Source organism: Perissodus microlepis, chromosome 3 (genome assembly GCF_051167445.1).
Source record: "Perissodus microlepis isolate ML-2025 ecotype Zambia chromosome 3, ASM5116744v1, whole genome shotgun sequence".
NCBI lineage: Eukaryota > Metazoa > Chordata > Actinopteri > Cichliformes > Cichlidae > Perissodus > Perissodus microlepis.
In genome coordinates, this window is record NC_140463.1 from 50,837,936 (window position 1) to 50,855,038 (window position 17,103).

General features: G+C 41.3%; 1 long non-coding RNA gene and 1 pseudogene across 7 annotated transcripts; one reads left to right on the plus strand and one right to left on the minus strand.

Annotated features, from left to right (window-relative positions):
• The first annotated feature begins 812 nt into the window (after positions 1 to 812).
• On the plus strand, positions 813 to 6,120 carry LOC146391806 (uncharacterized; annotated as a pseudogene). The gene is made up of 2 exons (XR_014798902.1): positions 813 to 1,691; positions 3,870 to 6,120. The product of XR_014798902.1 is annotated as an uncharacterized LOC146391806 (transcript).
• A 5,103-nt stretch (positions 6,121 to 11,223) lies between these two features.
• Positions 11,224 to 15,954, minus strand: LOC146391807 (uncharacterized). Of its 6 annotated transcripts, none has more exons than XR_014798943.1 (8): positions 15,699 to 15,952; positions 13,700 to 13,881; positions 13,488 to 13,573; positions 13,109 to 13,333; positions 12,154 to 12,315; positions 11,786 to 11,894; positions 11,559 to 11,680; positions 11,224 to 11,416 (listed from the first exon to the last, which is right to left on the minus strand). It is a non-coding gene; the product is annotated as an uncharacterized LOC146391807 (long non-coding RNA). The 6 variants fall into 6 exon arrangements; XR_014798942.1 differs by having other exon boundaries at positions 13,488 to 13,601; XR_014798944.1 differs by having other exon boundaries at positions 13,488 to 13,876; positions 15,699 to 15,954.
• Between the last annotated feature and the right edge of the window lie 1,149 nt (positions 15,955 to 17,103).

Sequence of the window (17,103 nt, forward strand, 5' to 3'; positions counted from 1 at the left end):
TCACGCTGTGTTGTTATTGTTTACATGACATGAATTTCTACAATGACGGATAGAGACAAAATACCTTTTACTGTTAATTTTACTATCTTCAGTTTTTACACGCTACATATACACACGCAGTTACTGTCCCTCCATTTAGAAATTAGAGTCCCTCCATTTAGAGGCGTCAGAGTGTAATTATTTTACATGTAGCTGTTTTTTCCTGTGTAATAATATTCAACATTACTTAGAGTTGGATGTCTCGAGACCGGTCTTGGTCTCGACAGACTTTGGTCTCGGTCTTGTCTTGGTCTCGCTGTCTCGGTCTTGCTTTCTCACATCAACATAGTGGTCGGGAGATTTGGAGTCAACCATCAGCGGAGCGGGGGGGTGGCTTACTGGGCTCAAGCCCGGGTCATCTTTTTCAGAAGCCCGGGGTCTTTTGGAGTGTAATTTGTTTCATAGTTAGATGACTGACTGACAACTGTATAAAACAAAAACAACACACGAAGCACAGAGCGCACCGGTGTAAATTCCCCCTAATTTTGGTATGATCCGAGCTCAGGCACTAGGCGACTGAGCACGTTCTTTTTTTTTTGTTTTCTTTAAAATTCATACCGTGCCCCCCCCCTGCAATTGCTCAGCGCCCCCCTAGGGGACGGAACCCCCCACTTTGGGAACCTCTGCATTAGTGGAAGAGAATTGATAGATAGAAATGTAGTCTTTGGTTAACACTGAACACCATGATTTCCACATAATTTTGGGTCTAGGGAAACAGACTACCCACTAAGATAAAATGTAAATTTTACATAAATTAGTAATTTAACCACACATCATGCTTGTGGCAAGCACTACACAATTTGACTCCACCATTTGACTTGTGCCTGTTCAGCCTATACAGTCCAAGAACAGCATTTCAACTTGAAGTATCGAAGAGTTTAACATACAGCTGGATTTTATGTTAAGACTACATCAAAGTCTGCACCAAGCTTCCTTCTTGCCAAGAGTTTAGAAACAGTTTGCCAAGTGCAAAGAAATATTCAGTAAAATATGCACGTGTGCAATTGTAGAAATTGTTTACACATAAAAATATATACATAAATAGACTGCTAAACTGTAATTGTTCTTTTGAATTGTTTGTCTTTTTTCCAGGTTACGTCATTATGGGAATTGTTTTAGGAATTGTGGCTGATATAGCACTTGCAAGTATAGCCGCAGCAGGAGAGGCAGCGGCTTCAGCGGCTGCAGCAGCTGCTGGAGCAGAGGCAGCGGCTGCTGGAGCAGAGGCCGTGGTTGCATCGGAGGTTGCTGCAGAGGCAGCCACAGATACTATTGCAGAGGCTACTGGAGCTGCAGCGGGAGACACAACAGTAGATGCAGCTGCAGATGCAGGACTTGAAGCAGGAGTTGAAACCGCTGGTGAAGTTTTCAGCTCTGTTGCAAAACTTTGCAAAATGATTAAAGAATTCAGTGTCATTGATGCTGTTTTTAAGGTTGCAAAAGAAATTTTTGAAAGCCTCAGTGACCCAGAATCACATGACAAAATGAACAGACTAGGTCACTCTCTTCGAGTGCTGACAAAACTAATCTCTAAGCTAGAGGAATTGGGAAGGTGGCTGGAGGATCATAAAGAAGATAAAGTGAAACTTGATGGAATTGATGTCCCTTTGGAGTCAGGCATTCTAAGCACGTCCCTGAAACCGCTCTTTGTGGTAAGCTACTAATTGTACTCCTTTTACCATTTAGCTATTCAAGGAAACTAGCGCTAATTCAGGGGGGTTAAATGGATCGGAACAACACAAGTTACCTCCACCTCAATTGTTCCTCTGCTCTAGAGAGAAGAGGAACAGCAGTCATTATAACCAAGGCTGAATGCATGTGTGTGAATGAGAGGGAGACAGGTGAAAAAGTGATGATTCAAGGAGCAGAGGTAGTGATGTTATATGAATTTAAATACCTAGATCCAACAAAAGCAAAGCAATAGACATTGCATAGGAAAGGGGCCGTGCTGACACCTCCTGCTCTCTGGCAGAAAGCACCATGCCCTCCCGTGTGTTTTAAATGCACTTAAGAACAACATGCAGCAACACTACACATGAGCGGGCAGAGGGAGGTATGGGGTCTTCACACACCCCCGTTCTCTGTTAGCAATCGGGCTGGGAGGAGGTGTTGGCCGTCCGATTGGGGTCTGGGATGCGGGATCTCCCTGCCGCTGCAGGGCCGGGAGCGGTCTGTTTGTCTCCACCCCGGGGGAAAGGGTAACATCTCCTGGGTCTAGGTGCAGTTTCCCCCTCTGGGGGCGAGGGTACCTGGACCTGGGGTATAGAATATGTTTGGGGAGTATGATTGTGTGTACAATGTCCAATTGTGTCTGTCTCCACGTAGGTGAGTGCTGAGTATTTGTATATGTGTGCATGAGGGTGGGAATGCACGGTGTGTCTGTGTGTGCCTGTTCGTCTGTGTCTATATGTCAGGTCGGGTCTTAGACTCCACCTCTCTGGGAACACCTCAGGCCCTCCAACATATGGAGGCCTATCTCCCCCCACCACACTCCCTGCCGGTGGCCAATGCCCTCAGGCACTTGGTGTCTGGGACTGGGTGCTCAGGTATATACCGGCTCACTTCCAGTGGCTGCTTGGCGGGGTCTGGCGCCCGTGGCTCGGTCGGGCCTCTTCCGGGGTGTGGGGGGCCCTCAACCCTCCGGCCAGCTGTGCCTACGGCTCACTTCATTCTGGCACAGCTAGCTGCTGGCAGACGCTGCTGGCAGACGCTGCTGGCAGACGCCGCAGGCACGCTTCTGCAGCCCCCTCTGGCTTCTGCTCCATGGCTGCTGGGTGACCCCTCGTCTGGGGCTCTCCTCAGCTCTTCCCAGGAGAGTGGCACAAATGCCCCTGCGGTGGTCCTCCTTGTCTCGCACTCTGGGGCCTGGATCTCCTCCATGCCTGCTTCATGCCCTGGGGGACGGGGCTATGGCTCCCCACACCCTCTAGCAGATCCGTACACGGAGAAACCTTTTAAATATAAGCACGCTCATCCACACATTCTTGGCTGCTACTTCAAAGCCCATTGTACGCTGTGGGTCCTGCGTGCTGCACAGCAACATTTAGTATTTACTGTTATTTACACTTAGCTAGATTAATGCGATAGTGTTGTTTTTATTATGTTGCTCTCTCTTTTTTTGTTGTTGCTTGTTTTCTCTTGTTTTCATTTTTTTTTCTCCACAGGTGATCCAGGAGATTTTTTTCTTTTTAAATGCCCTTTCTCACTGTCCCTCTTCCCCTGTGTTTTTCTTTTCCTTCCTCTTTCTTTCTCCCTTTCCTATCCCGTGGCCATGCCAGTCCCATCTGTAACAACTAAAAATAAATTAAAATAAAATAAATAATAACAACAATGGTCGATGAAATGGACCTATACGGCAAGGCCGTGATGATCCACTTGGTAAAGTAAATCCGTTGGGTATCCTTGTTGGCCTTCAGACAACAATTATGACGGCTAAAGAACCAAACGGGATAGGCAAAAAAAAAAAAAAAGAGAGAGATGCAATAGAAAGTGGAGACAATATTGAGCATGTAGTGTCAAGTGTCAGGGAGGATTTTTGACAAAAGGATATCAGCAAGATTGAAAGAGCTGGCTTACAAGTTGGTATTGAAACCTGCTTTGATATGTGATTTGCAGAAAATTGCACTGACAAAAAGACAAGAGGCCAAGCTGGAAAAAGCAGAGCTGAAGATGTTAAGATTTTCATTTGGGGTGACCACAACGGGCAAGATTTGAAATAAGTACATCGAAGGGACAGCTCAGTGGTTTGCAGAAAAAGTTGAGGAGGAAGGCAGAGATAGTTTGGAGACAGGACAAAGTAAAATTTAAAACTATTCGACACTCTTTTTCAGGCAATACCCATATTACAACAACTATCAAAAGATGTCGGAAGCCTGAATCTGAAAAAAGAAGTGATGACAGATGGACAGCTAACAGCATTGCACAGAGGCATTATTCGTGTTGTGGCAACATTTGAGTCCATCGCCAAATACAAAGAAGAGAAGAGTGGAAAATTCCCTGTGTTGACCTCGCTTCCGATCACCTTGAATGAGGTTAATCAATGGAAGAATGACATTGGCTGTGAAGAGAATTCTATTCTCTCTCTTTTAAAACATTAAACATATAAGTAAACCTCTGATTTATAAACAAGAGTAAGTCAGATCAAAAATATACTTTATGATTTGTGGTTCATTATAAACATTGCTTTTACTTTTGATTCTTCTATGCAATTAATTGTGCAACTGTTTCTAATATGAATATAATCAGGTTTTAGCACTACAACTTCTAAAGTTCTGTATCTGTAATTTTTGGGACACAAGTAATAGAGGTGCAACGGATCACGGTTGATCTGAAATCCGAACCCATCCCACTCCACGGTTCGGTACGCACGTGATCTGAAGATTCGAAAAAAAAAAAAAAAGTATGTGTTTGGTGCGCGTGGTCAGTCTGTCAAGCGGTAGTTATGGTCAGCGCTAGCGGTCCAAGTGGCGGAGCAGAGGAGTTTGCGGCATTTAAGGAGCCCTTTGCTGCCCAATCCGACCGGGCTAAAGCTATTACAAAAGCTAATGGGGTGTTTAGCTGCAGACGGGAGGCCATATTCCGTTGTGCAAAACAAGGGTTTTAAACTGTGATGAACGTGCTTGAGCCACGCTATGATATCTCGTTGCGCGTCCACTTCAGTTTGACAAGATCGTTCCAAGTATGTATGAGGAGAAGTTTAAAGTTATGGCTGAACTGTCCCAGGCATCTTCTGTTGCTCTAACTACAAATGGGTGGACCTCCAGGGCAATGGAAAGCCACGTGACCATGACCGCTCGTTATATCACAGCGGAGTGGTAGATACAAAGAATATATAAATCTAGTTAATTTCAAAATACTGTTGTGTTAAAGGTATAGAAAATAGAAGTGCGACATTCTAATGCGCTTTTTAGTATTTTGGGCTTCCGGCACACTGTAATTACGTAGTTGGGGAGTCGGATAAGCTGGAAGCAACACAGTTTTTTGACCGAGTCTTGCCATGTAAATTAAAAGTTTCAATAAACATCTTTTTGCAAGAAAGGTACCTGGACTTGCTCGCGTTTCAAATGCATGTTGCCGGACTGACTCCTAAAGGTGGTACAGAAGAGTGAAATAGAGACGGAGTGCCGCCACTACAATAGGAATAAGAATACAAGGGAACAGCACATTTCAAGTATTGTGAGTCTATTACACCGTTGGTTATTAACAAAAACTATTGCACAGTGAAAAGGCACTACAGCTACTTGTTCCCCCCTCCTTTGTCCCCGTTTCCCCTCCTTCTCCCCTCCAGCGAGGAGTTAAACAGTTTGATGGTGTGTGGTAAAAGTGACTTTATAAGTCTGCTGATCCTTGACTTTGGGAGAAGCAACCTGTCACAGACTCCTCTGGTTGTTTATGGTTGTGTGCAGAGGATGCCCAGCATGGTCCATATTGCACCTTAATTTGTTTTTATATAAGTGCGTGGAATGAGTCTTCAGTTGAATGTTTATTAATAGGCAAAAAATACTTAAATAAGTAAAGGGCAAGTCGAATTTTTGTCTTTTTTTTTCTATTTTTGCTGATCCGAAAATTGATCCGATCCGTGACTTAAAACCGTGATCCGATCCGAACCGTGAGATTTTTGATCCGTTGCACCACTAACAAGTAATATTCTTACTGTTCTTTGGCGCTGGCCCTTTTCTTACTAACTTTGATATTGATATGTAAAATTTATAATAATGTGTAATGTAATAAGTAATGTGATGTCACCAAAGCCAGAAATAAATTCTAACATGCAAAAATAATTGCATCTGTCAACTGTTTTACAATGCATTAAAATTTTTCTTCTTATATTCAACAACACAACTAACCTTGGAGCTTGACTCCAAGGTTTCCTGCTCATTGTGTCAGATGTGTAGTTACTCCTCAGCCTCCATTAGCAGTAATGATACTTGTAGTAAATGTAGCATATTTGCAGGTCTGGAGGCCAGGATTACTGAATTGGAGACTCGGCTTCGCACCCTTCATTTACCCGTAGTTAGCCAGGCCCCTGTAGCTGGTGCAGCCGAAGGTAGCGTAGGCCATGCTAGATGTCAACCTAGCTGTAATATCATCACTTCCTCTGAAAAATGATGAGGAAATTGCTGAGCATAAGGAGGGAGGAGCGCTTCATAATATAACTTGGATCAGAGGTTCCCAAAGTGTGTGTGTGTGTGTGTGTGGGGGGGGGGGGGGGGGGGGGGGGATATGAATTAAAAGAAAAAAGCGGGGCTTCCACACAAGCGCAAAGAAGGATATGAAGCACCGCCAAATATGTTTCCAAACCAACTTCCTTCCAAGCCAAAGATTAGAAGATATGGTGAAGAATATCTTTCCTTCACCTGCACAAGTGCCAAGGCAACACGTTCTCACTCCCAAGTCGTCAAATGTGTGACGCATGGTCAGGCTCCCTCTACCCCCCTCGCGTCGAGAATTGACGTGCAGGGTCCTCTCATTGAATACTATAGAGCTCCCTAAACGTTGTTTATTGACGACAAGAGATTGCCGCGGAAGAGCCTGTTGTCCGTATATTTGTATATTTCCGAAATCACATTATAGTGACGTATACTGAACACAATAAATTATATAATGTAAACAACTACCTGAAAAAAGGCAGATAAATTAAATACAGGATATTACGTTTGTATCGTTTATTGCATTTATGGAGGGAGTGATGTATGCTGGGTAATGGCACAGCTAGCGACTGGGTGACTTTATTCACCCGCTTCGGCTGTTATCAGTCCATACAATGGGCGTTATTAGCACAAATCAGTCCCATAGATATGGGCCATCTCCTGCTAGATTGTTCAGAAGGTTGTTCTCATCCATCCAGATGGAGGATCACTAACAGGAGCGTGGGAAGACTCCAGAATCCACTCTGGCTGGAATCCGGTGGCTACAGCAGTGTTTACAGGTAAGACCATTTAAACGGACAGCATTTATAGAATGACTATTAAAAGTCAGCGAGTGTCAGTAATGTTAATGTGGTTATGTTAGTAATACACAGAGTGCTAATATAACAGCTTTAAGATGCATTTGTAGATATTATTACGTGTTTTACCGTCTTTGTGGTGCTAGCTTAAAGTTACGGTGTAAACGTTAGCTTATATTGGAGGAAAGCTGTTACTGTTTAAACGATGTTAGCACAGAAATATTAGCTTCTGTCATGACTGATGAAGTTACTAGTTAATAACTTTTCCAGTATAGTGATTAATCGCAGCCACAGATTGACAGCAAATATCTCGATTAGCTTCAGTGCATCTGTAATAAATATGTGCAAGTTTCAGTGCTTCGTTTAAACTGTATGATACTTGTACTGACCCAGGGTCAGTGTAAAATACAATCCTAGCTGTGTGAACAAAGCCTGGCTCCTTTGATCCTGCATGACAAACCTCAGGATGCAGGTTATTATTACTCTTTCCTGCTGGCACACCTGTCACACCTGAGAGTCAGCTAGAAACTTACAGTGACGTGGACATCATGCAAAGTAATACTGTAAATGATCAGTGAATCAGGTTAACACTAAACCTTAAACAGTACCTCTGTGTCTTTGTGTGTGCTGAACATTTAGGATTTCATTCAGGCTGCATTGAGTGTGGGAGTTTTCTCTGTTAAAAACAGGTTGAAGAAGCTCAGAAACATTTGAAGATTAAAATTTAGCATTATAGCTGATGGTGGTGTGTAAAGCCTCTACTCAGCTGTATTTTTGTTTCTAACTTATATTTGTTGTTTAACACAGATTTCAGAAGAGCAAAGATGAGCACTGTTGCTTAATCCTTAATACTTAGAACCAGAACTGGATTGCAAATCAAAAAATCCAGATTCTTCTTCCACAGAAGTTTCATCTGTCAGTGTGGCACTGCTGAGTCACCTGAAGAAGTAATTTCATTCATTCTCCACATGATGTTCATTTACAGAAATGTTTCACAGGAACTGATTCCTCCCAAAGGGTGAACTAGTGTGTTTCCATAGATTACCTCTGTATGAATGTACTTCTTAAATGAAGGCAAGTGTTTGTCCTTTTTTGTTCCTCAGGTACAGTACGTGATATCAAGGGCAGGCGGTCAACACTGGGGGAAGACAAGAAGCAGACGTACTTCCAAGAGGGAGCTGCAGTGAGGACACAGCCAGGTCACTGAGGTCAGAGGTCAGAATCTGAAACAGCTTAGGTTTGTATTCTAGGGGTTATGAAAAAAAATTGAAATGTATTTATAGAGAAACCTTTAAATAAGATTTAAGAAATATCAAACATTTAAGTGGATTTTCTGTTACACGTATTGTTTTCGCCCGGCGATAAACTGGCAGCCTGTCTTTGTCCTGTATCAGCTGGGATAGGCTTCATCCTCCTGCGACCCTGAATTGGATACATTATATTCCAATTATGTAATCTGATCATTTACAAACTCAAGGTATCTAATCAAAATGTAAGTAATAATTATAAAATGGGAAAGCAGAAATAAGTGTGACATAAATGTGTTAGCTGACATGGAGGACAGCTACATGTAGTCTGAAAAACCTTTGTTGTCCATCAGCACGAGACATTCTTACATAGAAGAGACTGTTAAAGTCTCTAACTCAGTGAAGCATCATTGGTCCCGTCTGTTTGCATAAATATAATAAGCTGATGTATGTCCATTTATTGACACATTTTCTTAAGTGCTTATCCAGTTCAGGATCACAGTGGAGCTGCAGCTGCATATGTTCAGTAAATAAACCTTACAAAAGTTAACAATAAACCTGCATCCATGTACGTGCCTGTGTCTTTCACAGGAGGCACTGGAAGGTTTCAATAATAGTTCCTGGTGAATCAAAGCAGAACCATAAAGGTTGCTGGACTGCATGATGGCCTTACTCCTGAGCAGTCATCCTGTTAAAGGAGGATCCAGTTAGAAGCTGTTTTCAAAGTAGCTGGCAGAAGAGGTCAGAGAACTTCAGGCCGTGTACTGAAAAGGTATTTTTTTCTTGTTATCAAAAGACATTTGGAGTGGCAGCTTCTACAACTGGTTGTGCTGAAGTAAAGCTTACAGTCTAAGAAGCCACAGTGTTGATATTCAGCACAAAGAGAAAAGCTCACTTGTTTGAATTTATTTACAATCATAGTTTTATAAATTCTGACTGTAAACAGCTTTTACAGCTTTGATATTGTTTGACACTCGATATCAGGTGATAGGGTTTAATTTAAAGGTTTCTATGTCCCTACGTTCCATTTACAAGTAGTGACAGTCTGCCGCAACTCGAACTCAAACCCCGCTTTGTTCTTTAACTATAGGCCTTTTATAGCCGTTCATGACACGCACACACACACATAAAGCACTTTGCCTCACCATGAGAATGCAAGTTTACCTAACCTAACTTTAAAGTATCTGATATAGGATAGAAAAATGAAGCAACCAGAGATTTAATGATGAAGACTCTGGGTTCTGTAGTTCACGTTTTACAGTCCTGAATGACTCTTTGCATATAACTTATTGAAGAGGAGTTTAGAATGCACTTTACATTTAGACTGTTGCTGTTTCATTTTTTACATTGTTGCCGTGTTATGTCATGAATAAGGTTCACCTGCTGGGGGTTTGATGGATCAGCTGGACAATACAGTCAAAGACAGACTTCATTCATCATATGCAAGAATCCTAGTTGGATTTTTGTTGTCACTCATGTTTTTGAACCAAATATTGAAAACAATTCTGACAGACTGGATACCTGGTCAGGGTGTACGTTACCTTGTACTCAAGCATCCCAGGACAGAGCCCTGCCCCACCATGAGCCTGGGTGGATACGTGGTTATAATATAAAAGGACCGATACTGAATATGAATATTTCATGAAAATTGAATTATAATACAAATTAGTAATAAGGGTTTCTCTGCGCCCTTATCTACCCCATACTCAAAGAGCTGCGGGCAGAGAGGGTGACAGGAGAGGATGGCACTGAAGAGAAGATACTCGGTTTCTGGAGTCTCCTGGTCCTGTCAGTATTAGTAGGATGCATCTGCTGTGTCTTCTCGTGGATGCTCACCTACCTTGACTCGTTCCAGCCTGGTATGGATTTCCCAACACTGCGGACAGTGGCCCACGTCAGAGACGTTTAATATTGATTACATATGTCTGAATTGCTAACCCTAACCCTAGCTCAACAGACCACAATGCCCTGGACTGTCAGTATTATTACATGCTGTGAACATAAGTAGCTTTGATCACAGTTTATGTTGTAAAAGAGAAGGAATATTGGAAAGAAAGATCAACATTGTGATATTATTTCTTCCAAACTGACCAGAAACATGCTTGTCAGACTCTCACAGCAAAGGATCAGACTCACTGTGCATGACGGCTCGGGCCAAAGATGTCTGTTAGATTGTCAGTTGTTTAGTGCTTCTGTACAGTTAGGGTCACCGTCTCTATTTCAGAATAATTAATATGCGGAAAACACTAAAAGTTGATTGTCTTCCAATATTCTAGCATAATTAAAAAACTTTGACTTTGTAAGTACATATTATTAGTCCTAATGCCAATATGATTCTTCATAACGCCTGCTTTGAAATACTGAACTTTAAAATTTACCTGATGAAAGATCATTTACAGTGGCACTCTGTCAGGATCATTCTGACTGTAAGATCACTGTATTAATCTGAATCCTTCTGAAATGTGCTGTGAATGAATGCTGATGCAACTCACTGTGTGAAAACTGTTAATAAAATGAATCTGTGACACATGCAACACATTCACAGAGGAAGAGGACACAAAGGGAGGACACGCAGAGGCTGTGTTGAAGTCAGAAATCCAAATCTTTAGTCAAAAACAGGCGGCGGTAACAAACAGGAAGACAAGCAGTCCATCAAACAGTCTACAGGGTCAAACATACAGAGAATTCAAACAGCAGTAAAAAATAACTGGACACTGAAAAACTTAAAGCAATGTGTGACGCAATAAAAGGAAGCAGCGCAGTATATTCACTGAATTATCATCAATTACAAAAGAGAAAAACGACGATTTCCAAGGATTATTTTCTTAAATGCAGTTAGAGTGTGGCTGGTAAAGATGGAAACATACAGAATGTAAACTGTGTGAGTTTGTGAACTTTGTTAGTAACAAATGAGGTAAAAAAAAACAACCCCAAAACAGACAAAACACAGAAAGAGGCTCTCAGTATTCATTAATAATTAGAAAGAAAAATTCTGGTCATGGATTTTTACAGTCTTAGTTCCGCTCGCTGTCATCATTATAATCATCATGATCAATGGCGAGGTCCTGAGGTGGGCGGGGCTGTCTCTGGTGATGTCACCATGAAGGAACAGCATCTGGCACGTGTTGCTGAAACATCCCAATACACTGGTGTAGTTTCCTCTCCAGCTGTTTGACATGTGACACTTGAACATTAAGGGGAAGAAGAAGAAACAGTGTTAGGTCAGGTGACCACATGGTTTCTAAAGTAACTGACAGGAAGTAACCAGGCCGTTAGAAATGGATGGCATGTGTTTAGAGTTACTGGAGTTGGGTAACTCTACTTACCAAAAGCAGAAGCACACAGATGAAGGATCAGATGCTGAATGTTGCAGGAACATGCTCATGTGCAGTGGTCATTCAGTGCTGCTCCGGCAGGTTAGACAGTCCAAGACTGATATCCTGCCCATCTGAGAGTCTGAAAACACACATGCAAAGATTTATTTTGTATTACAGTCAAAGTTGGATGTTCATTTTTGTCCTTTAAAAATGTTTGTGTATTTGAAAGCACTAACATTTAAGGATGACTTGGATCGTCTCCTTTAAAGGGGAGACAAGTGTATCCACTGATCCACGTCACTTTACCTGGATGATGACTCCTCTCCCCCTCACTCAGAAACACTCCTAATATAACCAAGCAAATAAATAATATTGAAGATTTACTTACATCATTACAAAAACATCAAAAACATCAAAAACATCTCCCTTTGATTCTATTTCTCCATTCCTGCTGAACATCAGGCAACAAATATCTCAATAAATCACAGTAAATGTAAAGCACATGTTTTCTCTGCTTTGTCTAACCTCTGCAGAGCCTCTGTCAAGAAAAACACATCTGTAAGCATAAAACAAATATACATTCATAACACGTCACTGGACAAACCTCGGTCAGTTGATTTCCTCTGTGCAGTGCAGACGAGCATCAGTCAGCAAGTCACGGTGGTGAGATGGACTGGTGTCCTTTGTGACTCTGCTGGTTCTTCTGAGGAAACGCCACCGTCTCTCCACACCGTCACCATCTGTGAGCACAAACTGCCGCTCTGCTCTGCCAGCATGAAGGAAATCACATATCACACACACAGGGGTGAAGAAGCATTAGAGCTCAACTTTGGATACTTTAGATCAGGGGTGTCAAACTCAAATACACAGTGGGCCAAAATTCAAAACTGGAACAAAGTCGCGGGCTAACGTTAAAATTTATTGAAAAAAAAAAAAACTTCCTCCAGATATAAGAATGAATCTCTGGACTCAAGTTTTGCTGAAAAACTGAATATGGAACAAGCAAAGCTTAATACTAAACAATATATATATTAGCTGTATAATACCAGTAGGCCAGCTCTGATAGTAATTTGGTATGGCTTCGCGGGCCAAATGTAATTAGGCTGCGGGCCAAATTTGGCCCGCGGGCCAGAGTTTGACACGTATGCTTTAGATCTAAACAGATCAAAGTAGCTTTTAGTTTCAGCGATCAGTGAGCAGACAAACAATGATACCAAACTGATTCTGTATGAATACAATATGGTATTTTCAATACAGGTGTCAAATTAATTCATTAAAACTAATACAGATATATGTATTTTTTTTTTTGATAAATTAGTTTGCTAAATTATAAGAATTTTTTTTTTTTCATTTAACAATTGCAACTGAAAGAAATTAAATATTGAAGAAAAATATATTGTCACATTCTGAGCATGCTCAGCACGCTGACAGACTTGAAGTTGCTACAGATTTTAAGAAGTGATAATTATAGGGAAGAAACTTCTCTTTTTCATCCGTTTAATCAAACATTTGCTGCCTCAGCTGTCTCAGTCCTATAGCGTTCTGCAACTACAACTAACCTGAAGCTTGGATTTGGCTGCAGGTGCCCCTGTACATCCTTCTCAGCAGCACACATGTGGGTACCATTTAATCACACTTCTTCCTGAGCTTTGCTTCATCACAAGACCAAAGGTGGCATCCCGTGTCACAGTCTTATCATCATCCAGAAGAAACATTTGAAGAAACATCATGGAGAAGAAACATTTACGCGCCTCCTGGTTTTGTTTTCTGATCCTGCAAAAAGACTGAGGACAACAAAGCCCAGAGAACACGAGATACACAACATCCAACATTCAGACTCAACAGCCTCCATAAATGAAGAGCACCAGGTTGGTTCAGTTATAGTAGATATGAGCATACTTCACATTACTGGGTATGAATAATAATGAGGGGGCAAACTTTGAAGATGCAGAGCATGATGTCCCATCATCAGACTGCAAACAAACATCCACCAGGCTTCTTTGTTGCCAAAATTGATGATTCTCCTATCAGGGATCAGTAGCGTGTATTAACCTGTGGTATAAGCAGCAGTCACTGAAATATTACTCTTTCAGATAAGAAATCTAGCACATAAAAGCCAGGGTGGGAGGGATCTCTGCAAACTGACTTACCTCTGCAAGTGTGAAGCTCAACAAAAATCTGACTCTCCAGTCACTGACAAACAAAAAGCTCCAGCTGGGAGATAGAAAACGCTGTCTGGGTCTTGCTGGATGTTGCTGGTCAGAGTCCACACATTAGCAGAGTGCTTCTTGGTCCCACTGACCCATGTGGACAGTGACTGTGGAGAACTGTTCTGGAAAACAGAGAAGAGAATTAAAATAACAAAAAGCCAAACAGGATTTCCACAAAGACTCTCTTGGAATCAGCAATCAAAAAATCACTGGTTCATATTTCAATTAAATATGAACAGGTTCCTTAAATGTAAGCAGTTCAGGTCTGATTTAATTTAATTTCCTTCACACAGCACATTCGTCCAGGCTGACAGGTAAACATAGAATTAATCTCAGGTAACATGACTCATAGTAGAGATTCAGTAAGAAAGATTGCCAGCTCTAATATTACCACACAATCCAAGGACACACCAACAGCTCAGATTTCTAGAACTATTTAAACAAATGTCTTCTGAATATTCAATTCAGGTTCACAGTGTGAGGGTGGGAGGTGTCGTGGAATTTTTAAAATAAAGTCTGCAACACAGAAAGAGCTGTGATCAAGCTATTTATTACTGCGCCAACACACATCAAACATCACAGTTCAGTCATGTCAGCGCTGCCACAGAAGTCGTGCTCCTACTCCTTTATGCATTCCAAGGAAGGGGGAGGAAGTTACAAACTGATCCTACCACACTTCACGTGTCTCGCTATGAAACCTAACGGATCAATGGTTAAGCTGTTTTGTGCCCTTGGCCTTATCAGCACCTGTAAAGGGAGTTGTTTTCAAGTTCATCTAGTTTTAGAAACTTTCACTGAACAGTCTATAACAGTGTCACAACTAAGCATATGCATAAGCACTTAAATACTTTAGATGAGAATAACAGAAAATTTCTATTACAGGAGCTAGAGCCTGTCCCAGTAGTCACAGGTAGAGCACACCTGGACAGGTCACCAGTCTGTCAGAGGACTAACACAGAGACAGACATCAGAGTAACAAATCTATTTAAAATTAATGTAAGTTTGCTGCAGCTGTATGTATGAACATGTGTTTCTGTGCTCACAGTCCACCTCTCAGGAACCTGCAGTTCATTTTTAGTCTACTTTAAACAGACCTCACAAAAGGCTGATGTGGCTGGATCAGTAGTCTGATTTAAGTACGATACCTTTGGCCAGGGATTAATCTGGTGCATCGCTTCACTGCAGTCTTACGTATTTTCCCCACACCTGAATAAAAAATACTGATATATACAAATAACAGCTTCAGCTGATGCAGCCTGACTCAATCCTAAATGTTCAGCACACAGAGAGACACAGAGGTGCCGTTTAAACTTTAGTGATAACACTGAGTCACTGATCATTTGCAGTATTACAGAGTCTGGCAGTCTTTGCATGATGTCCACGTCACTGTAAGTTTCTAGCTGACTCTCAGGTGTGACAGGTGTGCCAGCAGCAAAGAGTAATAATAACCTGCATCCTGAGGTTTGTCATGCAGGATTAAAGGAGCCAGGCTTTGTTCACACAGCTAGGATTGTATTTTACACTGACCCTGGGTCAGTATAAGTATCATACAGTTTAAACGAAGCACTGAAACTTGCACATATTTATTACAGATGCACTGAAGCTAATCGAGATATTTGCTGTCAGTCTGTGGCTGCGATTAATCACTTTACTGAAAACTTTATTAACTAGTAACTTCATCAGTCATGACAGAAGCTAATATTTCTGTGCTAACATCGTTTAAACAGTAACAGCTTTCCTCCAATATAAGCTAACGTTTACACCGTAACTTTAAGCTAGCACCACAAAGACGGTAAAACACGTAATAATATCTACAAATGCATCTTAAAGCTGTTATATTAGCACTCTGTGTATTACTAACATAACCACATTAACATTACTGACACTCGCTGACTTTTAATAGTCATTCTATAAATGCTGTCCGTTTAAATGGTCTTACCTGTACACACTGCATATCCACCGGATTCCAGCCAGAGTGGATTCTGGAGTCTTCCACGCTCCTGTTAGTGATCCACCATCTGGATGGATGAGAACAACCTTCTGAACAATCTAGCAGGAGATGGCCCATATCTATGGGACTGATTTGTGCTAATAACGCCCATTGTATGGACTGATAACAGCCGAAGCGGGTGAATAAAGTCACCCAGTCGCTAGCTGTGCCATTACCCAGCATACATCACTCCCTCCATAAATGCAATAAACGATACAAAAGTATCGTTCTACCTGTTTCTCAGGTAGTTGCTTACATTATATAATTTATTGTGTTCAGTATACGTCACTACAATGTGATTTCGGAAATATATAAATATACGGACAACAGGCTCTTCCGCGGCAATCTCTTGTCGTCAATAAGCAACGTTAAGGGAGCTCTATAGTATTCAATGAGAGGACCCTGCACGTCAATTCTCAACGCGAGGGGGGTACCCTGCGCGTCGATAAGTGAAGCAGTTGGAGCCTGACCATGCGTCACACGTTTGACGAGTTGGGAGTGAGAACGTGTTGACTGAACTGTACAATGTGAAAAAACAACATTTAAGTCAACAAAGACCTGCAGAGGTGCTGAAAAGAAGTGCATATTTATAACTTTAACTATGAGGTATATTTAATACCAACATACCTTTGAAAGGCAAAGCATTTTGAATGTATCCATTTATATGCTCCTCAATCTTTGCCCTGACAGTAGGGCTGAAAGTGGGGCACAGAGGGCAGTGAAACAGCCAACACGTGGTGCATTCCTGCAATTCTGGCTTGGAGGCAGAACTCCAAATTGATATTTGCATCTAAAACAGAGAGAAAAACAGATAAACACCATATACACATTTAAGTTCAGGTTTTAGCAGAAATAACACGTTACAGTTAGCATGTAAGAGATTTGGGAAAAAATTCTTTAAACATAATTTACAAGAAACTTATTTGTGACATACGTATCTATTGACATATAAATGACAATTTAACAAAGGCTAACTAACATCTGGGCAATAAAACAGAATAAATAGAGAATATTAGTATTTATACATATATAAAACTCTGTGACGACCTTTACAGTGTTTTTGCAGGTGGAATGAGAGACATAAATAAAGTGCAATATGCAGTAAATGGAACAATGTGCATTGATGTTACAGATCATGAAAAGTAGTGAAGTGAATTTGTTCATAACAAGCAAAAATCAAATACATTTGAAACTGACCACTAAATGCTAACCAGAGGTGTCAAAAGTGCACATTCTTACTAAAGTTTAGATACCTCGGGGGTCTGACCGTTGTTGTAGCGCTAACAAAGTGCCAACGTAATCAGTGTAAGCAAACTAGATGATTCCTACAATTATATAATTATTAACGGCAAAT